The sequence below is a fragment of the Bufo gargarizans genome, chromosome 4 (genome assembly GCF_014858855.1).
Source record: "Bufo gargarizans isolate SCDJY-AF-19 chromosome 4, ASM1485885v1, whole genome shotgun sequence".
Lineage (NCBI taxonomy): Eukaryota > Metazoa > Chordata > Amphibia > Anura > Bufonidae > Bufo > Bufo gargarizans.
Window position 1 is genome coordinate 203,406,796 of NC_058083.1, and position 23,882 is coordinate 203,430,677.

The window sequence follows — 23,882 nt, forward strand, 5'->3', positions numbered from 1 at the left end:
GCCAGGATGATGAGGCAAAGAAAGTAGTTCAACGCACTTGCTAAAGGTCCCTCTGGTCCAGATATGTCTAATCTCCAGGGCTTCCAGTCCCCATTACAATGGAGGTGATGAGTTCACATCCATTGTTCATATGACACTCAAGCCAGTCACTGATCTCAGTGGTCACATGCAATTCATTCACTAGTGAGTGGTGAGGCCAGTGATTGACTTAGTGGTTAAATGTACAATGGGCATGACGTCAGTCCCCGGAGACTGGTCCCGCAGCACTGGAACAGGAGGACCTTTAGCCAGTGAGTTCAGCTTCCGTCTTTGTTTTACAAGCCTGACTGCTCTCCTGAAAATTTTACAAAGTGTTGGACCAGCCCTTCAAGGAAGTGGGCAGGGACGTAAGACGCTGCAGGCACATGCTGACTTGGGACTGTAGGTTGCAGGGACTTTTTGGCAAGATATTTTTCTTGCTAAGAAGCACATGCTATAGTTAGAGAAAATTGTATATTTTACATTGTGCTCCTGTTAGATGTTTAGCATCTTTGGCTTGTGATTGGCTGCAGCCGTCAAGTTCTGATAAAACTCATAATTTCTTCTGCATTGTAAACGGACAATGGGCAATCTTCCATGGTCTAGTTCATCAAGTTTAATATATTACAGTTATTAGAAGAAGTCAAATGCCTGGGAAATTAACAGACACCTGACTCTCCAATGTTTCAGTACAAAATGCAGCGACCTTTGTAGGCTATGCTCTCCCAGAAACCCACCTTGGAATGAACGTATGCATAAACCCTGGCCCTTCTGCAGTCCTGTACATGGAAAATACTATGGCACTGTTAGCAACCACCATTTATTCCTTTGCACCAATTTTGCTAAGTCTCCCCAGATCTAGAGGATTCTTCAGTAAAGAGATACTGTTAATATCTGTTGTCCAGGGGAGATGAGTAAAAGGTGAAACACATCATCTTATTTATCTCTTGACTATGTCGCATGTCTTTTTAAAGCTTCCATTTTTGTTCTATCACAGAAAAATAATAACAGTGGAGTGTTGTGTATGTCCTGTGATGGACACCAGTGGTGCCTGACTGACCCCTTTGGCACATAATGAATTGGTTGGGTTTCCACCTTGGTATCTGACATTTTGATGGTAAGAACAGCACTGCATGCTGCCCTATTTTTTCCAATCAAATATGATAAAATGTCTGATAAAAACTCCCCCAGCATAGTCCTTTTGAGGGCCAATGAGGGCCATCATGAGTGGTAATGGCCCATAAAACAAATCTACCGTCTCTCATTTAAAACTCCTTCATACCCACCAATCGCTGCTGTATAGGGGGCGAACAATCATAGTAATGGCCATCTCACCCATAAACAAATTTTGGCCAACTTTGCTGAATATCGTCTCATTTGTAGGTTACTTTACCTTTTAACACTTATCCTGCTTTCCAAAAAGTTGAGAAGCAAATTGTTTGCTTCAAGAAAAAAAAGAAAAAAAAAACATTCTTCAGCAATGGTGTAAGCATGTCATTTCTGGGCGCTCGATGCTTACAATTACCATTCCCTGTCCTGAAATTCATTCCCTAAAAAGGTACTTTTGACTAAGCCACATCTCTTGCCTGAGGATCCTTGCCAGGAACCATCCAACTGATTAGTCCAGTCCACAGCAGATGACCATTGAATATCCCATTTGTTCTATTAGTACCATACGAGCTAGCCTGTATGCTGACTGTTACATCTGCTGCTCCACTGATTTTCTACTATCCCACGGAGACCACGGCTTGTTATTGTATGTAATCTTTAGGGCATTTCAGTACTGTCTGGAGATAGCTCAACGTTATCAACAGCTGTACGTATGCTGTTAGATAGGGTTTCCTGAAAAAATGAAGTTTCTCCATATTTCCACATGCTGGATGACTTGGCCTTAAAGTATCTATACATCATTTTACTGTACAATTTAGCCCCAAGGTGAATGAGCATGCACGTGTATATATTTTGTAGTAAAACATCTGGTATCTGCATCCAGACGCTTTAATAATACCATACATATCGTTTCCTGAGATTTTTCATTTTGTACTTGAACCCTGACTGCTAACTTGGAAAACATTTTTAGAGAGGTCTCCAGAATTTCCGTATAAAACATGTCCTACACATCAGCAGATGCATATAGAGGTCAAAACTCATGAGCAGTACAACCAGTTGACCATATAGATGAGATATGTCATCTATAGAACCAGAAAGCAAAGTCTGAATTGTGATACGTTAAAGGGATTTTCTTGGAGTTCAGTATTAATAGCCTATCTTCATAAAGATCTGATTGCAGGGGGTCAGATCTGGGGGTCAGATTGCAGGACTCCCAGCACTTACTCTGAGTAGCTTTTTGAAAAAGCTGCAGCTCTTTGGCGACTGCCGCATTGTCTTACTAGGCCTGTCACGTGGTATTTCAGCCCAGGCCCATTCTCTTGAATGGGACTGAGCTTCAAAATGGCCAAACACAGCTGCTGTGCAGCGTGTGCTTTGGTTGTTAATCTGTGAGGAGGCTTCAGCGCTCACTGAAGTTCCGCTTTCTCTTCAAACATCTCATTGACGGGGCTGCTGAGCCGCCACTGATTTGATATTTATGACCTATTCTGAGAGTAGGTCCTTAATACTAAACATCTAGAAAACCGCTTTAAAGAGGATATTTCATCAGTTCTGACATGCCTGTTTTAATAGTTTTATGCGTTCCTCGTACAATAATAGTTCTGGAACATCTATTCTTATGACTCTATGTTGTGCCATTCCTTTATTATTTCTACTAGAAGTTATGAATGAATTGCTAGCAGTCTGCAGTAAGGGTACAGAGGGGAGGTAACCAGTTGGGGTGTGTACCTGCACAGTCTGAAAATGGCAGCACTGATTAGATAGTCAGACTCTGCAGATACACCCCCCCCCCCAAACTGGTTACCACCTTCTGTGCCCTTACTGCAGACTGCTATCAATTCATTCATAACTTCTAGTAGAAATGATAAAGGAACGGCACAACATAGAGCCATAAGAATAGATGTTCCAGAACTGTTATTACATGGGGAATGCATGAAGCTATTAAAACGGGCATGTCAGAAGAAGTGACAGGTCCTCTTTAAGGCCCTTTTTACACTTGCAGATTATTGGACTTATTCTAGGGAATGAACATTTGTTAATAATTACTCCATGTAAATGTGTTGTCCATCACTCGACAAATGAGCAAATCCTAAAAGCATTGTTGATGTGGCACCCAAAATCATCATTTGTTGGCAGCAGATCGTCCTGAGTAAAGAGAAATCTGCTTCCCAAATGCAAGGACTATGTATCGGCGACAAGCAAACACAGTAGCAGTCGCTCATCCCAATACAATGAATGCAGTTCTTGCTTCTGATCATGATCAGGCAGTTAGCGGGAATGGTTAGGTTGTGATAATTGCCTGGTCAGTCGCTCCATGTAAAAAGACCCTTTAGGCTACTTTCACACTAGCGGCAGGATGGATCCAACAGGCTGTTCACCCCGTCGGATTCGTCCTGCTGCTATTTCGCCGTGCCGTTGGACTAAAAAGTCTGACATGTCGTAGTTATAGTCCGACGGCCTTTCGACGTGCTGCTCCGAAAGCGGCCCAAAACGGATCAGTTAAGCCCCAATGCATTCGAATGGATAAGGATCCGTTCAGAATCCATCAATTTGGCTGCGTTTGGTCTCTGTTGCAGTTTTTTAGGCGGTCACTAAACGCAGCTTGCAGCGTTTTGGTGACCTTCTTACTATGCAGAGCCAAACGGATCCGTCTTGACTTACAATGTTAGTCAATGGGGACGGATCTGTTTTTGACTGACACAATATGGTGCAATTGAAAACTGATGCGTCCCCCATTGACTTTCAATGTAAGTCAAGACGGATCTGTTTTGACTTAGACTTTTTGTTTTAATGAATAATGCAAATGGATCCGTTATTAACGGATACAAGCATTTGCATTATTGGTGTGGATCCGTCTGTGCAGATACAAGACTGATCCGCACCAAACGCGAGTGTGAAAGTAGCCTAACTTGTGGGGTTTGTCTGGGGGTTCTTTAGAAAGGGTGTAAAAAAGGATTAAGGAAAGAAATAGTTGCTAACCCTCAATCTCCCACCCTGTTGGTCTCCACGTCCTGGTCTGCTCCCAGCGTACCGGAAGTGGAGACCAGTGGAGTATTAATGGGGGTCACTCGTGCATCTAATGAGACTAGTGTGGGTCTGATTGAGCATTTCTCTTTTTGATGTCCATGATAACATCTTCGTGAGAAATATGCACAATAAAGCAGGCTTTACTCCTGACTTGTGAACAGTTCCTTACAGACAAGTAAACCAGGGCGAGCCGCACAGGAGTCGGCCATATGCTTGTTATTTTGAGTAAAAGCAGAGCCAAGCGTTGGCTCGTGTTCACAGAGTACTTGGGGGAAAACATTTACATATTATATAATAATTATGTAACACAACCTATCATGAGCCATTGTGTGGTCATTGCTGCACGCCTCCTTTCATACTGGTTCATAAAGCCACTGCACAGAAACGGCTTTAATCCGTTATCTGATCGTACAGCACACGTTTCCAGGACAGAACCGCTGTGTAGTCTGGAATTTCACTGGTCACGTTCCTCTAATGGAAATCGGAGTTGAAGCTGCAGGTTTTTTTTTTACATTTTATTTTTCCTGAAGTGAATTTCAACTACTTTTCTTTGATCATCTGACAATGGCTAATTTCACACGCTCTGTGTGATGGCGTCATTATCGTGCCAAACACTGCTTCTCTGACTGGAGTAGAATACAGCAGGCCCACGTCCACGTCGGTGCTCTCAGTATCAGAAGTCAGGTCAGATGAGCAGTCTGGGAAATGTGTCCTTCACACAGAGCTTGTTTCCCAGATCGAACACTCTTGGATGAGATTAGCCTGTGTATGGGCACCTATGTTACTGCATTGACACAGCAAAATCCCAGTTTCAGAAATTGAATGTACATAAAATATTGAGTATATTTGCCTTTTCTATGGGATATTAAAGTGGCTCTGTCACCTGGATCATCTCTATTCAACCAGACATGCTGTCTGGTAGGGCTCATCTTTTTGATTAAAATGCTACCTTTCTTTTGTCTGTACGATAAATAGTTGCAGAAAAAGGTTTTTATTCATAAACAAAGGCGGGGCTCAGGGCCGTCTTTATCAAGGGGCAAAAGGGGCAGCTGCCCCAGGACCAGTTGCTCCTGGGGGATCCTCTTGAGCCCTGCTAGCCACTGCCCCGGGTGTCAGGCTGTCAGCTACACAGGGGGTGCTGCCATGCCATGCCTGCACTCCAGGCAGCGTACTGTGAGCTGTGATTCTCTAGGACCTTGGATATCACCACCATGTGACCAGTAACCTTGCAATATTACTGGTCACATGGCTATGAGGTCATCAAGGTCCTTTCTACCAGGAGTGTTGCAGGAGAAGTTTGCCTTAACTGTGGAGCTTTTTTTGTGAAGATTACATCAGAAAAACGTGACAGGGGCTGTTATGCTAAACTACTGTATAGTGTGGGGGCCTGTATACTGTGGGTGCTGTATATTGTGGAGTGCAATACTGCTGTACTGTATAGTGTGGGGGGCTGTATACTGTATACGGTGGGTGCTGTATATTGTGGAGTGCAATACTGCTGTACTGTATAGTGTGGGAGGCTGCATACTGTGGGTGCTGTATATTGTGGAGTGCTGTATATTGTGGAGTGCTATACTGCTGTACTGTATAGTGTGGGGGGCTGTATCATGTATAGTTTGGGGTGCTGTATACTGCTCTACTGTATACTGTGAGGTGTTGTACACTGTGGGGTGCTGTATACTGTGGGCTGCTATACTGCTCTACTATATACTGTGGGGTACTGTATAGTGTGGGGTGCTATACTGCATACTGTGTGGTGCTGTATACTATAGGGTGATATACTGCATACTGTGGGCTGCTGTATACTATAGGGCAGGGGTCAGCAACCTCCGGCGCTCCAGCTGTTGTGAAACTACAAATCCCAGCATGCATACTTTCTCTCTACTCTTCTCAGAACTCTCATAGAAATGAATGGAGCATGCTGGGAATTGTAGTTTCACAACAGCTGGAGTGCCGAAGGTTGCTGATCCCTGCTATAGGGTGCTATACTGCATACTGTGGGGTGCTGGGGTGCACTGTAACACTAGGGTGAACCGAGCCCCGGTCTCCTTCCTGCAGAGCGGTGCCCACTTCCAGCCTGAGCCCAGCCGAGCACTGATCCTGAGCCGCTGGAGTCTTCATAACTGGAAGTATTTACAGTCATTCACTGTTGCTCTCAGTGTAAATACACCTAGTACCTCGAGTGACTTAACCTAGTTTGTCCCTCCTATTTTGCTCAGTAGTATATTATTGACACTGCGCAATTGAAGGCAGCTATCACTTGTGCTAACCCCCGTCCCCTGACGATTCAAGGGGTTGATATTACTATCTCCAAGTATGTTCAATTGAAGAAACGCATAGGGACATATGAACATACCTTTTTTGTACCCACGGTTTTTTATTTCCACTACATTAGGTGTCCTCTCCACCACCCCTGGCAGGGTCTCATAGGGACCTTAAACCAGGGCAAGGTTCCGGATGGGACCACCCCTTGCGGGCCATGGATCACGTGTTAGAGCACTAGGGTCATAGTAGGTCAAGCAGGGTGCAACAGGGACAGCTCACCTCCCTGTGGCCCTTGACAACGCATGACCTAACTCATGAAGACCCCCCTTCAAAAGGATACCTAATCCACGCGCTGGGAAAAGACCATCATTTCCGGTGACCATCTGAGTCTGATGAATAAACGCACCTTTTGACCCTGTACCGGTAAGATCTATCCTTGTTCTCTTACCTCGACAAGGCATTGCCCTGTTCCTCATTCTGAGACTCAGGACAATTACGTTTATTTATCCTCTACCACCAGTTGTGGCTCCTTCTGACCCTTGGGGTCCACACTATTTGAATAAGGGTCTGCCTGAGGGACTCTATATACCGTGACCTGCCCCTTAGCGGTCCACGTGTACCCAGGGTCCTTAGTGTGTCTGTCCGTTTATGTTCATAAGGGGTTCACATATATTTTAGTCGTACCATTAAAAATCATATTTTAAAACGTTACTGCCCCTTTAATTTTCATAGTCATTCACTGTACTCTACCAGATGTGTGGATTTTTTGTGTGTGTGTGTTGTGGTGGAGGGCGTGATTGGGAAGGCGGGATCCAGGGGGCCCAAGTAAATATTTGCCCAGGGTCCAATCAATATTAAAGACGCCCCTGGTGGGGCTGAATCCTTTGAGCACTGCTTTGTAACACCCCCAGTGCTCAGCACACGCCTCACTCTCCTTGATTGACAGGGATAGACATGCTATAGCTTCACTACACTGAGGTCTGCTCAGAAAGCTACTCTACATCTTACTGCTGTATTCACAAGCACAATAGGAATATAGAGGCACCAGTATATGTGTTAGCTTATAAGCAACGAGTTTCTCTATGTGGGGATATTCTAGTCTGGTGATGTAGTGGTCTACCATACACGTGGAGATCTTAGGTTCAAGTCCCAGGAAAGGCAAAAGGTTTTTCTTTCTGTTGTATTTTTTTTTCTCTCTTTTATTTAACCCATAATAAAAGGCTATACTATAATAAATAATATATAATCAGATGATTATAATATTAATAAAACAGCCTTACTATATTGAGAAGTGTTTTTTACTTTTTTTTTCATAGACACAATATATGATTATAAAGTAATATTAGCTTTCCAAAAACAACAACATTATTCTCAATATGATGAGCATTAAGACTTTTCTTATGGGATAAATGTGGAAGAAAGAAATTTGAAGTCTCTACCAAGTTTCAAACCTGGGATCTCTACATGCAAAACCAAACACTACTTTCAAACTTGTGTTAATTTCTGTATCGAGATCCGGTAGAGGCTCTCAATACCAGAATTAAACAGATCCAGATGATATTGCACATCAGGATAGGACTGAAACGATTACTCGATTGAATCTAGTAAGGCTACTTTCACACTCTCTCGTTTTGGCTTTCCGTTAGTGAGATCCGTTCAGGGCTCTCACAAGTGGTCCAAAACGGATCAGTTTTGCCCTAATACATTCTGAATGGAAAATGATCCGCTCAGAATGCATCAGTTTGCCTCCGTTTAGTCTCCTTTCCGCCCTCGAGGCGGACACCAGAACACTGGTGCATCCTGTGTAGGGCTGCAGTAAACGATTATTTTAGAAATCTAGTATTCTATTGATTATTTTTTACGATTAATAGAGTACTCTAATAACAAAAAACTAATTAAAAGAATGTTTTTCTTTATAAAAACTCCCCCCCCCCCCCCCAGTGCCTCCAGCTTGCCCACAGATTCCTAGTCACCAACATTATATATCGGTCAAAAAAAATAATATAATACCATCTCTATATACATGTTACATCCATCTGTCAGCGTATGACATACGACACATTATACTCTCAGTATTTTCCATAATGCAACAGTTTTCCCTGAGAGGTCACATTCCTGAAGAGATGCAGCGCAGCATTATGTATATTATATCTATGTACATGTGTACAACATAAACATACACACCTAGATCCCCGTCATATATATTACAGTACTTACCGTACCAGCAGTGACTGGGAGACATTACAAGGACATGGTGTAGGAGGTCTCATTATAGGGGAACTCTCCAGTCAGTATGGGGGATCCTGGACACTAGGGGCACCCCTGTCTACACGACATATAGAGGAATAATTTCCATATATATTATTGGGGAGCGGGCTGGGGACCCTATGGCGATCATATACAGGGCCCTCTGTCTACATGACATAAAGCAATAATAGTTTAGTGCTCTCATTAAGAGAAACAAAATAAGAGTATTGCAGGTTTGATACCTTTTAATGACTAACAAAAATAGAAGTAATGATGTTACATAGCGAGCTTTCGAGACATCACCAGTCCCTTCATCAGGTGTACTACAAGAATATATGAAGAAACAGCAATATATATACAATAGGAACAGAGGCATGGGGGGAATGAATGGACATTTGAAAAAAAAAACATAAAAAAAAAAACAGAACAACATATTAAAGATCTTGAGAATGAGTCCTTAATTATCTTACAGATAAGGGGTGTGAAAGTTTTATGGTCTCTAAATTGATGTTATCTCAGAGACCTTGTGCCCCGACTGTCTATAGTGAGATAACATCAGTTTAGAGACCATAAAACTTTCACACCCCTTATCTGTAAGATAATTAAGGACTCATTCTCAAGAGCTTTAATATGTTGTTCTGGTTTTTTTTTTTTCAAATGTCCATTCATTCCCCCCATGCCTCTGTTCCTAATAAATATATATATATATATATATATATATATATATATATATATATATATATATATATATATATATTTCTTCATATATTCTTGTAGTACGCCTGATGAAGAGACTGGTGATGTCTCGAAAGCTCGCTATGTAACATCATTACTTCTATTTTTGTTAGCCATTAAAAGGTATCAAACCTGCAATACTCTTATTTTGTTTCTCTAAATGAGAGCACTAAACTATTTTTCTATTGGCTAACACGGTACCAGACTTTTTCCTTTTTCTTTCAATAAAGCAATAATATAATTTCCATATATTTTGCTGGGGGTTCTATGGCAATCTAACACAGGGGCCCCTGTGTACATGGCATAATATATTTTCCATATAGTTTTTGGGGGCTCTATGGCAATCTGACACAGGGGCCCCTAGAATGCAGGATGTGGAATATAAGGAAATTATTTGCATACATACAGTTGCAAGAAAAAGTATGTGAACCCTTTGGAATGATATAGATTTCTTGCCAAATTGGTCAAAAATGTGATCTGATCTTCATCTAAGTCACAACAATAGACAATCACAGTCTGCTTAAACTAATAACACACACAGAATTAAATGTTACCATGTTTTTATTGAACACACCATGTACACATTCACAGTGCAGGTGGAAAAAGTATGTGAACCCTTGGATTTAATAACTGGTTGAACCTCCTTTGGCAGCAATAACTTCAACCTAACGTTTCCTGTAGTTGCAGATCAGACGTGCACAACGGTCAGGAGTAATTCTTGACCATTCCTCTTTACAGAACTCTTTCAGTTCAGCAATATTCTTGGGCTGTCTGGTGTAAATCGCTTTCTTGAGGTCATGCCTCAGCATCTCAATCGGGTTGAGGTCAGGACTGACTGGGCCACTCCAGAAGGCGTTTTTTCTTCTGTTTAAGCCATTCTGCTATTGATTTACTTCTATGCTTTGGGTCGTTGTCCTGTTGCAACACCCATCTTCTGTTGTGCTTCAGCTGGTGGACATATGGCCTTAAATTCTCCTGCAAAATTGTTGATAAACTTGGGAAATCATTTTTTCTTCGATTATAGCAATCCGTCCAGGCCCTGACGCAGCAAAGCAGCCCCAAACCATGATGCCCCCGCCACCATACTTCACAGTTGGGATGAGGTTTTGATGTTGGTGTACTGTGCCTCTCTTTCTCCACACATAGTGTTGCGTGTTTCTTCCAATCAACTCAACTTTTGTTTCATCTGTCCACAGAATATTTTTTCATATCTGCTGTGGAACATCCAGGTGCTCTTGTGCAAACTGTAAACGTGCAGCAATGTTTTTTGGGGCAGCAGTGGCTTCCTCTGTGGTATCCTCCCACAAAATCCATTCTTGTTTAGTGTTTTACGTATCGTAGATTCGCTAACAGGGATGTTAGCATATGCCAGAGACTTCTGTAAGTCTTTAGCTGACACTCTAGGATTCTTCTTCACCTCATTGAGCAGTCTGCGCTGAGCTCTTGCAGTCATCTATACAGGACGGCCACTCCTAGGCAGAGTAGCAGCAGTGTTGGACTTTCTCCATTTATAGACAATTTGTCTTACCTTCTACTGATGAACAGCAAGGCTTTTGGATACGCTTTTATAACCCTTTCCAGCTTTATGCAAGTCAACAATTCTTAATCGTAGGTCTTCTGAGAGCTCTTTTGTGAGAGGAATCATTCACATCAGGCAATGCTTCTTGTGAAAAGCAAACAAAGAACTGGTGTGTGTTTTTTATAGGGCAGCTGAAACCAACACCTCCAATCTCATCTCATTGATTGGACCCCAGTTGGCTGACACCTCACTCCAATTAGCTCTTGGAGATGTCATTAGTCTAGGGGTTCACATACTTTTTCCACCTGCACTGTGAATGTTTACATGGTGTGTTCAATAAAAACATGGTAACATTTCAATTCTTTGTTTGTTATTAGTTTAAGCAGACTGTGATTGTCTATTGTTGTGACTTAGATGAAGATCAGATGACATTTTATGACCAATTTGTGCAGAAATCTATATCATTCCAAAGGGTTCACATACTTTTTCTTGCAACTGTAAATTTGGGGACTCCTAACATTAAACAGGGAGTCTCCCAGTCCCTGTGGAATGTAAACCAGTTTGCACACCAGTACATTGGGAGGAGCTGGGGACCCGACAGCTGACATTATCTAGGGGCTCCCCCCAGTCCATGCGGAACCTAATGCACTGTCTCAGGGGACACCTCGTGTACATCGGGGCCCCTGCAAGTGAGGGCCTCCAGGATCCAGTGCGCACATAGAACGGCCAAGGACTCACCAGTCGGTGTGGGAGTCCTCTACCACCAGCAGGATACAGGACTTCCTCCTGGGGCCCCCTGCACTCTGCTTCCCCAGACCCGCCGAGGCCGCAGTCTGTTTGACCACGTTCGTGATGGAAGAGAAGAAGCCCCCCCGCCACCTGCGCCCGGCTCTGCCTGCTCCTGTCCGGCCCGGTGGTGTAGCCATTGGAGAGGTTGGTGATGAAGCTTCTGTCTGACAGCCTGCGGGTGACCACGGAGCAGTTAGAAATAGCAAGCGCTTCACTCCCGCTCCATGGTCACATGACGCATCAAGGAATTTTTGGGGTGTCCAATTACTCGATTCAATCGAGTAATCGTTTCAGCCCTTGTTGACCCCCATCCCCCCCAACTAATTACACCCATAAGTTTCTAGGTAAATAATTGAGGAACAGCACAATGCAGCATTCTAAGAAAAGCTACTTCATAAATATTATTTCATCAGGGATACAAAGGGTGAATAGGAGGATAATGGTTGAACTCAGTTCAAGTCCTAGTTGACACTTTTTGTTATATTGGGCTCATTTTTAAAGCTAACACTTTTATTTAGGAATACTTCCTACTGTAATGACTTGGAGACTTTTTGTGCAACTTATAAAAAGTCCCAGTCATAAATCTGGAGTAAAGTGTAAAGCTCATTAAGGCTACTTTTACACTGACATTTTGGCTTTCTGTTTGTGAGATCCGTTCAGGGCTCTCATAAGCGGTCCAAACAGATCAGTTTTGCCCTAATGCATTCTGAATGGAAAAGGGTCCGCTCAGAATGCATCAGTTCCGTCTCCATTCTGCTTTGGAGATAGACACCAAAATGCTTCTTGCAGCGTGTTGGTGTCCGTCTGATGAAACTGAGCCAAAAGCATCTCCTGCAAATGAAAAAAAAAAATCAGTGCAGTAATTCCAGATGTTCTTCTTTCAGTAGGAAAAGCCTAAATCGCAGTGGTGGTGCACCAGAAGTCCCAGCAAGCCAACAAGCACCACAGAGAAGCACAGAACCTCTTTGCATGCAGTCACCAGCTAGAATGGCTGCATGCAGGGAGGTTCAGCCCTTTCCTGTGCAGTTATAGCGCTGCCATTGGCTGGAGTGTTGTTCCAGCCAATTGCAGCCATGGCAGGGGACGCCAAACACTGGAGTCCCCTGCCCCGCCCCACCCCGCCTGGCAGCTTCCTTCTGCTACCGACACTGCGATGTGCCGGTCTTCATTGACCGGCCAATAGCAGCTCTTGGAGCTGCAGGGGGACGGAAAGACCCCATGCTTCCCTTACCCGGCATGGATGCCTGCTGGTCAGAGCAGCCACGGTGCCCTTATTCCCCCACTGATCCTGCCCCAGCACCCGTCGGACCTTGTGCCGTACATGTACGGCGCTGGTCCTTAAGTCGCGTCCAGCTGAGCCGTACATGTACAGCACGGTTTCTTAAGGGGTTCATATTATTCGGTAGAGCTGACTGTATGTATAATACGTGTATTTCTATTTAAATGCCTTCTACATTACATTTTCTTACTTCAGACTCAAGCCTGTGATGTAAATGGTTATATTTAAGCTAGCAATTTTCTTTCACAAACTGCACCGTTATTTGCGTATATGTGTTCCCTTTTGTTTTGTACTTTTTGTATTTTTTTTTTTTTTAAATAGCCTCCAGTATCCATGACGACTGGACCTTTCACATAGCATTTCTGTGACTCCTCGTGAAATGCTGACAATTAAATATACAGTACTTTAAAGAGATCCATCAATCTTTGTTGTCATGCCAACGGCTTATATTTAGAAATGTAACAAGTACATGGAGTTCAATTGCTCTTGTACTCAAACATAGATCCGCAGCTATAATTGATTTTTATTTTATTTTATTGAAGATCAAAATCCTATCTGAGCAGCACTTGTTTTTAGAATATTGTCTTATTTTTTAAAAGTTGGTCGTATTTTGTTTGCATTTCACTTCTTCATTATGATGGCTCATCCGTTTTAGTGGCTGATTTAATTGCTGTGTCATTCGTCTGTGTTTTGTGACGTCTTTGTTTCATCTGCACGTGACTTTCCTGCCCAGCTTAACACTTACGGAGAATAAGTCACATGGTCTTCCTCTGTTCATGTGAGGGTTCGCTTTCTGTATGAACAGGGTTGTGACGTTGGACTAGGTAGAAATGTACAGGCTCCAACTCTTCCAAGTGAAAATATGAACTAATGTATATCATTTTTATTTAAGTTTTTGAGATTTTGGAAATGGCAAGAAGTATATAATGGAGGACTATAGGTTAAAGCAGAGGACGGGTGGGAGATAAGGGAAGCAAAGTTGTAATTCAGTTTGCGGTACCATACTAAATGATAACTTATTATATATTTAAGTATACACAGAAATGATCACATATATGGTTGCAACAAAATATGCAAACGGACAACCCAAAACAAAGGAATATTGTACCACCATATTCAGAATCTGGCCACCCAAGCAGACCTGGCCCTAAATCAGCTGTATCAAGAGGGGTCCAAGCACGTACACGATAAAGACCACCAACAGTCAAGTATGAGGACCAGGTTGTGAATAAAGTTCCAGACTCCAAGAACTTTATCTGTGTTGTGACTCTTGAGTCCAGAAGAACTGCCATCATTTCCTCCGTAATATAACAGATTTTTATGGTAGTTTTGAGCTCCTTCAGAGTCGGTGGGGAGGTTGACATCCAGTACTCGGCAATAACTAGTCTAGCTGCCAGGATTATATGACCCACCATGCAGGGAAGATTATTTGGATTGAATGAGAGACCAATAAAACTGGGCAGGACCGGACAGGAAGCAAATCTACTGCCAAATTTGGAGGAGACAAGACAAAGTGTAGCCTTTAGGGAGTTGTGTAATTAGGTTTTAAATGCTCATAGGAACCTAAGAAAGTTTTTCAACTTTAATCTTAAATATAAATGTTATGTTCTGTAAAGGTTAGGTCAAGGTATTCTGTTTCAAAGGTTGACTTATAGGATAGCTGCCTTACATCTGGTGGCATCAGAGCTCATTTGCATCCCTTTCTTCCCAGAATTCCAAAGGAGCATTGCCTGGCCTATTTGACTCCTCACCCTGTTTATGCTCTCTCCATAAGGAGCTATAGTATCGAATGAACAAACTTGTAAGGTCCCTTTCACACGAGCGAGTATTCCGCGCGGGTGCAATGTGTGATGCGAACGCATTGCGCCCACACGGAATCCGGACCCATTCAATTCAATGGGTCTGTGTACATGAGCGTTGTTTTTCACTCATCACTTGTGCGTTGCGTTAAAATCACAGCATGTTCTATATTCTGTGTTTTTCATGCAACGCTGGGCCCATAGAAATTAATGGGAATGCGTGAAAATTGCATCACACCTGCAAGCAAGTGCGGATGCGATGCGTTTTTCACGGATGGTTGCTAAGAAATGTTTGTAAACCTTCAGTTTTTTTATTACGCACATGAAAAACGCATCAATGAACATTTCACCCGCGCAATAAAAACTGAATGCAATCACAAACAAAACAGACTGAACTTGCTTGCGAAATGGTGCAAGTTTTCCTGAACGCATCCGGACCTAATCCGTATCGTTCGTGTGCAAGAGGCCTAAGAGAATTAGAAAGTCGACAGCTGATTACTGCAGAACTGCTCTCACTGAAGTGAATGGAATCAGTGCTGTGGACAGAGATGTGTGGTTCCAGCGCCTCTCCAAGTATCAGTGCTACTAGGGAACTGCTGCTTATCGAGGGTGTGGGGCAGGATTCGATTTTGATGGCCTATCCTGAAGATCAACCATCAATTTAAAAAATTCTGGCCAACCCCTTTAACTTGTCATGATAGTCAGCATAGCATTCTACTAGGCAAAATGGGGCAACAGGCACAATGGCAGAGGGGCTTTGAGTTTTGGTGAAAAATACCTTACTGTTTTATAGATTGTGGTGGTTCTCTGGTTTTTATCACCGAGTAACCTGAACGTTAACTTTCTTAGCCCCCCCCCACCTGGCTTGCTGAGTGTATCCTATGTGTGTATATGTGTCTGTATGTATGTATGTGTGTGTATATATACAGGTGAAAATCGAAAAAAAAAAATATCGGGCAAAGTTCATTTATTTCAGTAATGCAACTTAAAAGGTGAAACTAACATATGAGATAGACTCATTACATGCAAAGCGAGATATTTCACACCTTTATTTGTTATAATTTGGATGATTATGGCTTACAGCTTATGAAACCCCAAAGTCCCAATTCTGAGGTCCCCTTTGCTCAGGGGGTATGGATTAATTAGCTGACTAGAGTGTGACACTCTGAGCCTAGAATATTCAACCTTTTCACAATATTCTCATTTTTAGCTGCATTAATGCAATTCCTTTTAATTTGCATTACTGAAATAAATGGACTTTTGCACAATATTCAAACTTTTCGAGTTTCACGTGTGTGTGTGTGTGTGTATATATGTATAATATATACACATACAGTACAGACCAAAAGTTTGGACACACCTTCTCATTCAAAGAGTTTTCTTTATTTTCACGACTATGAAAATTGTAGATTCACACTGAAGGCATCAAAACTATTAATTAACACATGTGGAATTATATACATAACAAAAAGTGGGGAAACAACTGAAAATATGTCATATTCTAGGTTCTTCAAAGTAGCCACCTTTTGCTTTGATTACTGCTTTGCACACTCTTTGCATTCTCTTGATGAGCTTCAAGAGTTAGTCACTTAAAATGGTTTTTACTTCACAGGTGTGCCCTGTCAGGTTTAATAAGTGGGATTTCTTGCCTTATAAATGGGGTTGGGACCATCAGTTGCGTTGTGGAGAAGTCAGGTGGATACACAGCTGATAGTCCTACTAAATAGACTGTTAGAATTTGTAGTATGGCAAGAAAAAAGCAGCTAAGTAAATAAAAACAAGTGGCCATCATTACTTTAAGAAATGAAGGTCAGTCAGTCTGAAAAATTGGGAAAACTTTGAAAGTGTCCCCAAGTACAGTCACAAAAACAATCAAGCGCTACAAAGAAACTGACTCACATGCGGACTGCCCCAGGAAAGGAAGACCAAGAGTCACCTCTGCTGCGGAGGATAAGTTCATCCAAGTCACCAGCCTCCGAAATCGCAGGTTAACAGCAGCTCAGATTAGAGACCAGGTCAATGCCACACAGAGTTCTAGCAGCAGACACATCTCTAGAACAACTGTTAAGAGGAGACTGTGTGAATCAGGCCTTCATGGTAGAATATCTGCTAGGAAACCACTGCTAAGGACAGACAACAAGCAGACGAGACTTGTTTGGGCTAAAGAACACAAGGAATGGACATTAGACCAGTGGAAATCTGTGCTTTGGTCTGATGAGTCCAAATTTGAGATCTTTGGTTCCAACAACCGTGTCTTTGTGCGACCCAGAAAAGGTGAACGGATGGACTCTACATGCCTGGTTCCCACCGTGAAGCATGGAGGAGGAGGTGTGATGGTGTGGGGGTGCTTTTCTGGTGACACTGTTGGGGATTTATTCAAAATTGAAGGCATACTGAACCAGCATGGCTACCACAGCATCTTGCAGCGGCATGCTATTCTATCCGGTTTGCGTTTAGTTGGACCATCATTTATTTTTCAACAGGACAATGACCCCAAACACACCTCCAGGCTGTGTAAGGGCTATTTGACCATGAAGGAGAGTGATGGGGTGCTGCGCCAGATGACCTGGCCTCCACAGTCACCGGACCTGAACCCAATTGAGATGGTTTGGGGTGAGCTGGACCGCAGAGTGAAGGCGAAAGGGCCAACAAGTGCTAAGCATCTCTGGGAACTCCTTCAAGACTGTTGGAAGACCATTTCAGGTGACTACCTCTTGAAGCTCATCAAGAGAATGCCAAGAGTGTGCAAAGCAGTAATCAAAGCAAAAGGTGGCTACTTTGAAGAACCTAGAATATGACATATTTTCAGTCATTTCACACTTTTTTGTTATGCATATAATTCCACATTTGTTAATTCATAGTTTTGATGCCTTCAGTGTGAATCTACAATTTTCATAGTCATGAAAACTCTTTGAATGAGAAGGTGTGTCCAAACTTTTGGTCTGTACTGTACATACACACACACACACACACACACACACACACTTTACATTGAGATTCAATGAGCATCATGTAAAACAGAGAAGTGTTAGAACTATGAGCATGGTAAAGTTTACATCATGGGTTGCTTTTGACTGGTATACCAGTTGTCCTACTAGCACTTTGTGACCTGTGTATGTAAAGTAGCAGCTTTACATGATCTTCCTTTTCTTTATCTTATTATACAGTACAGAACAGATAAGGGAAGAAAAAAAGTTGGTGGAGGATATGGAGTTGATGGTTTCATGACGTTCTACACTGGGTCTTTTTTAGCTGCCTCCTCTGTATCTTAGAAATGATATCACTGGTTAGAGGGTGTTAATCTGGTCCGCAGTTTGTAACAGGAATTATTTTTCCTTCTCGCAGACTTTGCATTATTTCACCAAGCAGAACAGAGATCAGGAATAGCGGTTCTCCTCAGAGGTAAGGAAGATTTTTTTAAATTTTTTTCCCTTTCATTCTTGTTAGGCCGAATCCACACGGCCGTGTTCCGCGGCAGAGAGCGGTCCGTGGTAACACAGCCTGGCATCCTGTTGAGAGCAGGAGCGCACGGCGTCATTGGTTGCTATGACGCCGTGCGCTTCATGCCGCTGCTGGACTACAGTAATACACTCGTATAGTGCATTACTGTAGTCCAGCGGCGGCATGAAACGCACGGCGTCATCGGTTGCTATGACGCCGTGCGCTTCATGCCGCCGCTGCACTACAGTAATGCACTATACAAGTATTACTGTAGTCCAGCGGCGGCATGAAGCGTGCGGCGTCATAGCAACCAATGACGCCGTGCGCTCCTGCTCTCAACAGGATGCCAGGCCGTGTTACCACGGACCACTCTCTGCTGCGGAACACGGCCGTGTGCATTCGGCTTTAAAGGGAGTCTTTCACCTGAAATCACAATTATAGAACACTAACATCAGGATCTACCTTCCATGTTGCTGTCCATCACTGATTTTCTCAGAAAAACTTGTATTCAATGTGTTAATTAGCTTCTATAGGTGCCCAGGTGCGGCATTTATGCGGCCGTTGCCCAGGCCCCTTGTCGCTTTTCATACAAAACCCCTCCCCTTTCACCCTTAGTTTTTTCTGATTATGTCCTTTTAATGAGAAATCCAGCACCAGTGCCGTTCAACAGATTTGCGTGCCTGCGCACTTCATTCCCCATTATGGGCAGAGCACAAGAGCGTTTAATGCGTCCTATAGTTTCATACAAATATGGACACTTAAGGCGGTTTTCCAGTTTGCATAAACATTCTTTAACCACTTCACATCCGCCCATAGGATATAAACGTCTATGGGTGGATGTTTCTCTGGACGTTTCTGAGCGTCCATTCAGTGATGGCAGCTGCACGCTAATCGTGTAGCTGCTGAGTGTGTGTGTGTGTCAGTGACAGCAGGGCAACCAAGAGAGAAGGCAGGGACAGTTCCCAGGTGTCCGTGCCTTCTAGATCGCTGTATACACAGCGTTCAATGAGTGCTGTGTATACAGATCCTGGAGAGTGCAGGAGCTGTTGTGTCTTCCATAGACCTCGATCAGCCCTGCACTGACGACCGGGTCTATACATATATCACATGATCCACCCTTTCCGATTAAACACCATAAAAAATAAATAATAAATAGCCTTTTTTTCAACTTACATCACAAAAAGGGCAACTCCAAGTGATCAAAAAGGCATATGTCCCACAAAATGGTACCAATAAACACAGCCCCTACATAAGAAAATCACTAAAAAAAAAAAAAAAAAGCTCTCAGAACATGGAGACATTAAAACATATATTTTTTTTTTTGTTTTCAAATATGCTGTTATTGTGTTAAAGTGAAATAAATAAAAAAAAAAGTATATATATTAAGTGCGTTTGTAACAACCAGCCGTATAAAAATATCGCATGACCTAACCCTTCAGGTGAACACTGTAAAAAAAAAAAAAAAAAAAAAAATCAAATAAAAACTGTGCCTTTTTTTTTTTTTCTGTTGAAATCACAAAAATTGCAATACCAAGCAATCAAAAAGGCGTATGCCCCCCCAAAATAGCACCAAACAGTCACCTCATCCCGTAAAAAATTAGACCCTACCTAAGACAATCGGTGAAAAATTAAAAAATTAAAAAAAAAATAAAAAAAAATCTCAGACAATGGAGACACAAAAACTTTTGTTTCAAAAATGCTTTTATTGTGTAAAACTTAAAAATACTGAAAAAGTATACATATTAGCCCCTCTTAAGTTTTTTGGCCGGAGAAAATTCCGCAGCATGCTGCAGTTTCCTCTCCGGCCAAAAATCCTGAACACTTAGAAATGCATTAATGCCGGATCCGGCCCCAAGTGTTCCGGCTAAACAGATCCGTTCTTCCAGTCCGTGCATGCACAGACCTTTAGAAATCTGAAAAAAATAATTACCGGATCCGTTTTTCCAGAAGACAACCTCAAAGACAGAACCGGTATTGCAATGCATTTGTGAGACTGATCCACATCCGGATCTGTCTCACATTGTCATACATGCAGGCACTCTTACATACACACACTGTCATACATGCAGGGCACTCTTATATACACACACTGTCATACATGCAGGGCACTCTTACATACCCACACTGTCATACATGCAGGGCACTCTTACATACACACACTGTCATACATGCAGGGCACTCTTACGTACACACACTGTCATACATGCAGGGCACTCTTACGTACCCACACTGTCATACATGCAGGCACTCTTTCGTACACACACTGTCATACATGCAGGGCACTCTTACATACCCACACCGCCATACATGCAGGGCATTCTTACATACCCACACTGCCATACATGCAGGGCACTCTTACATACCCACACTGCCATACATGCAGGGCACTCTTACATACCCACACTGCCATACATGCAGGGCACTCTTACATACCCACACTGCCATACATGCAGGGCACTCTTACATACCCACACTGCCATACATGCAGGGCACTCTTACATACCCACACTGTCATACATGCAGGGCACTCTTACATACATACACACACTGTCATACATGCAGGGCACTCTTACATACATACACACACTGTCATACATGCAGGGCACTCTTACATACATACACACACTGTCATACATGCAGGGCACTCTTACATACACACACTGTCATACATGCAGGGCACTCTTACGTACCCACACTGTCATACATGCAGGCACTCTTTCGTACACACACTGTCATACATGCAGGGCACTCTTACGTACCCACACTGCCATACATGCAGGGCACTCTTACATACCCACACTGCCATACATGCAGGGCACTCTTTCATACACACACTGTCATACATGCAGGGCACTCTTTCATACACACACTGTCATACATGCAGGGCACTCTTACATACCCACACTGCCATACATGCAGGGCACTCTTTCATACACACACTGTCATACATGCAGGGCACTCTTTCATACACACACTGTCATACATGCAGGGCACTCTTTCATACACACACTGTCATACATGCAGGGCACTCTTTCATACCCACACTGTCATACATGCAGGGCACTCTTACATACCCACACTGTCATACATGCAGGGCACTCTTACATACACACACTGTCATACATGCAGGGCACTCTTACATACACACACTGTCATACATGCAGGGCACTCTTACATACCCACACTGCCATACATGCAGGGCATTCTTACATACCCACACTGCCATACATGCAGGGCACTCTTACATACCCACACTGCCATACATGCAGGGCACTCTTACATACCCACACTGTCATACATGCAGGGCACTCTTACATACATACACACACTGTCATACATGCAGGGCACTCTTACGTACACACACTGTCATACATGCAGGGCACTCTTACGTACACACACTGTCATACATGCAGGGCACTCTTTCGTACACACACTGTCATACATGCAGGGCACTCTTTCGTACACACACTGTCATACATGCAGGGCACTCTTACATACCCACACTGCCATACATGCAGGGCAATCTTACATACCCACACTGCCATACATGCAGGGCACTCTTTCATACACACACTGTCATACATGCAGGGCACTCTTTCATACACACACTGTCATACATGCAGGCACTCTTTCATACACACACTGTCATACATGCAGGGCACTCTTTCATACACACACTGTCATACATGCAGGGCACTCTTTCATACCCACACTGTCATACATGCAGGGCACTCTTTCATACCCACACTGTCATACATGCAGGGCACTCTTACATACACACACTGTCATACATGCAGGGCACTTTTTTAAACCAATTACAATACATGTGGATTCCTTCCTCACCTCAAGGCCCCCTCTGTGTTGCTAGTTGTGTCCCCAGGTCCTGAGCCAGGCTCCTCCCCCTCGCAGTAGCAGGGCTGGGCTCCAGACTGATCACATAGGCAGCAGTCCTTCTAGCAGAGCTGCCTCATTAGAGGAGATCCTGTCGGTGCTATTGACAGGTTTTAGTCCAATCAGCACTCCTGGTCAGAGTAAGGCTGTTTCCACTTGATCTAATTTACATAAAATCACTGCAAAATGCCTCAGGTCTTTTTTTTTATTTTTTTTTTTTTTGCTGCGATTTTATGAAAATCGGATCATGTGGAAACAGCCTTTCCGTGACCAGGATTGCTGATTACACAAAACTTGTCAGTTCCCATGAATCGGCACTGGTGTGGATCCCTCCTTCTCATTTAGGATGAATCGCAGGCGGCATGCATACTACTCTGTACAGGGGGGCGGAACTTATCGCAGACTGCTTCTAAGCAAGGAAGCTCACTTGCTGGTTCGGGGGCCCACCGAGAATTTCTCCAACTCCCCAATGGACAAGTCCAAGTTTGGTAGGGACACACCCCTAATTTATTCATAAATTTCTAGGTGGAATAACAGCACTTAAAGGGGTTGTCACATCTCAGACAATAGGGGCATATCGCTAGGATATGCCCTCATTGTCTGATAGGTGCGGGTTCCACCATTGGGACCAGCACCTATATCGAGAACGGAGCCCTCCAAAGTGGTGGCTGGAGAACTACTGTCTGGCCACCACCAATCGCTCTCCCCACAGAAGTGGATGGGAGCGCACTGCGCATGACCGGCCACTGCTCCCATTCACTTCTATGGGCCCGACGGAAATAGCCGAGCCAGTGAACAGCTACTTTCAGTGGCCCCATAGAAATGAATGAAAAGTGGCTACGAATGCACAGTGCGCCCTTCACAGCTTTCGGGGCTCCGTTCTCCATATAGGTGCGGGTCTCAGCGGCAGGACTCGCACCTATCAGATAATGGGGGCATATCCTAGCGATATGCCCCCATTGTCGGAGATGAGACAACCTCAATATTATTTTGCATGTCTGCAAGAATGCCAGGCCTTTTTGTTTTATATTCACTACCTATTTTATGCAATAGAAAGGCTGACGGTAGATACATTCCATAATATATTTTATAGTAACGGGGAAGCCTTAATAATCCTCAGACAATGTAAACCTAGACGACACCATCTAAAGAAGGGCACGAGTTGTCACAGCGGCTGAAGCTTGAAATCGTGTGGCCTTTTAGTCCACCCATTAGTTGGCTTACTATGCACCCGAGTTCTGCCACATTTTTGGAGCATGGTATTGCATCTTGGGCCACACCCCTTTCCCGCTCAGCCAAACTCTGGACTACCGGTAGGTTATATAATCTACGATTTGCCAGACTTCGATATTCAGCGACAAAATCCTCCGAATAATGACTGTTGTGTGCTGCCCTAAAGCAGAGCAGTGAGGCGAGGTGACCGATTTTACCCTGCTACGTCTTTGTATGACCTGACTTTTAGGGCAATGTATTCCCACATATGTGTCCTGTAACCTCAGCTGTGAAAAGCCTTCTGTGTGAACTGCGGTGGCCCGGTGAAAGCTATTGCTTAATCCAGCAGTCATGAATAGTCATAATGTTACATAATGTTACTTGAAACTGAAATGTCTTCAGGACTGAAGCGCGCAGTGTGACCACATCGTCTTACTGAAAGCCTTACTTCTCTCCTGTTCGGGGAAGGCTGTGTAGCACGTTGCACTGAAGATTCTCTAATAAAATGCCTGTTTTCTCAAAAAATAAAAAAAATAAAATTCTCCCCACA

The 23,882-nt window shown here is 43.3% G+C and overlaps 1 protein-coding gene across 7 annotated transcripts in view; it reads left to right on the top strand.

Annotated features, from left to right (window-relative positions):
* Positions 1-23,882, top strand: part of LOC122936356 (LIM domain containing preferred translocation partner in lipoma) — a 271,804-nt gene that overhangs the window by 59,390 nt on the left and 188,532 nt on the right. For 3 of the 7 annotated variants that reach the window (XM_044292514.1, XM_044292513.1, XM_044292515.1), the window contains one exon: positions 18,134-18,190. The exons of 2 other annotated variants lie outside the window; for them this stretch is intronic. The gene's annotated coding sequence lies outside the window, so the exon portion shown is untranslated. Of the gene's footprint in view, positions 1-1,111; positions 1,136-4,630; positions 4,655-18,133; positions 18,191-23,882 lie in introns of those variants that run through there. 2 more of the 7 variants (XM_044292517.1, XM_044292516.1) reach the window with 2 other exon arrangements.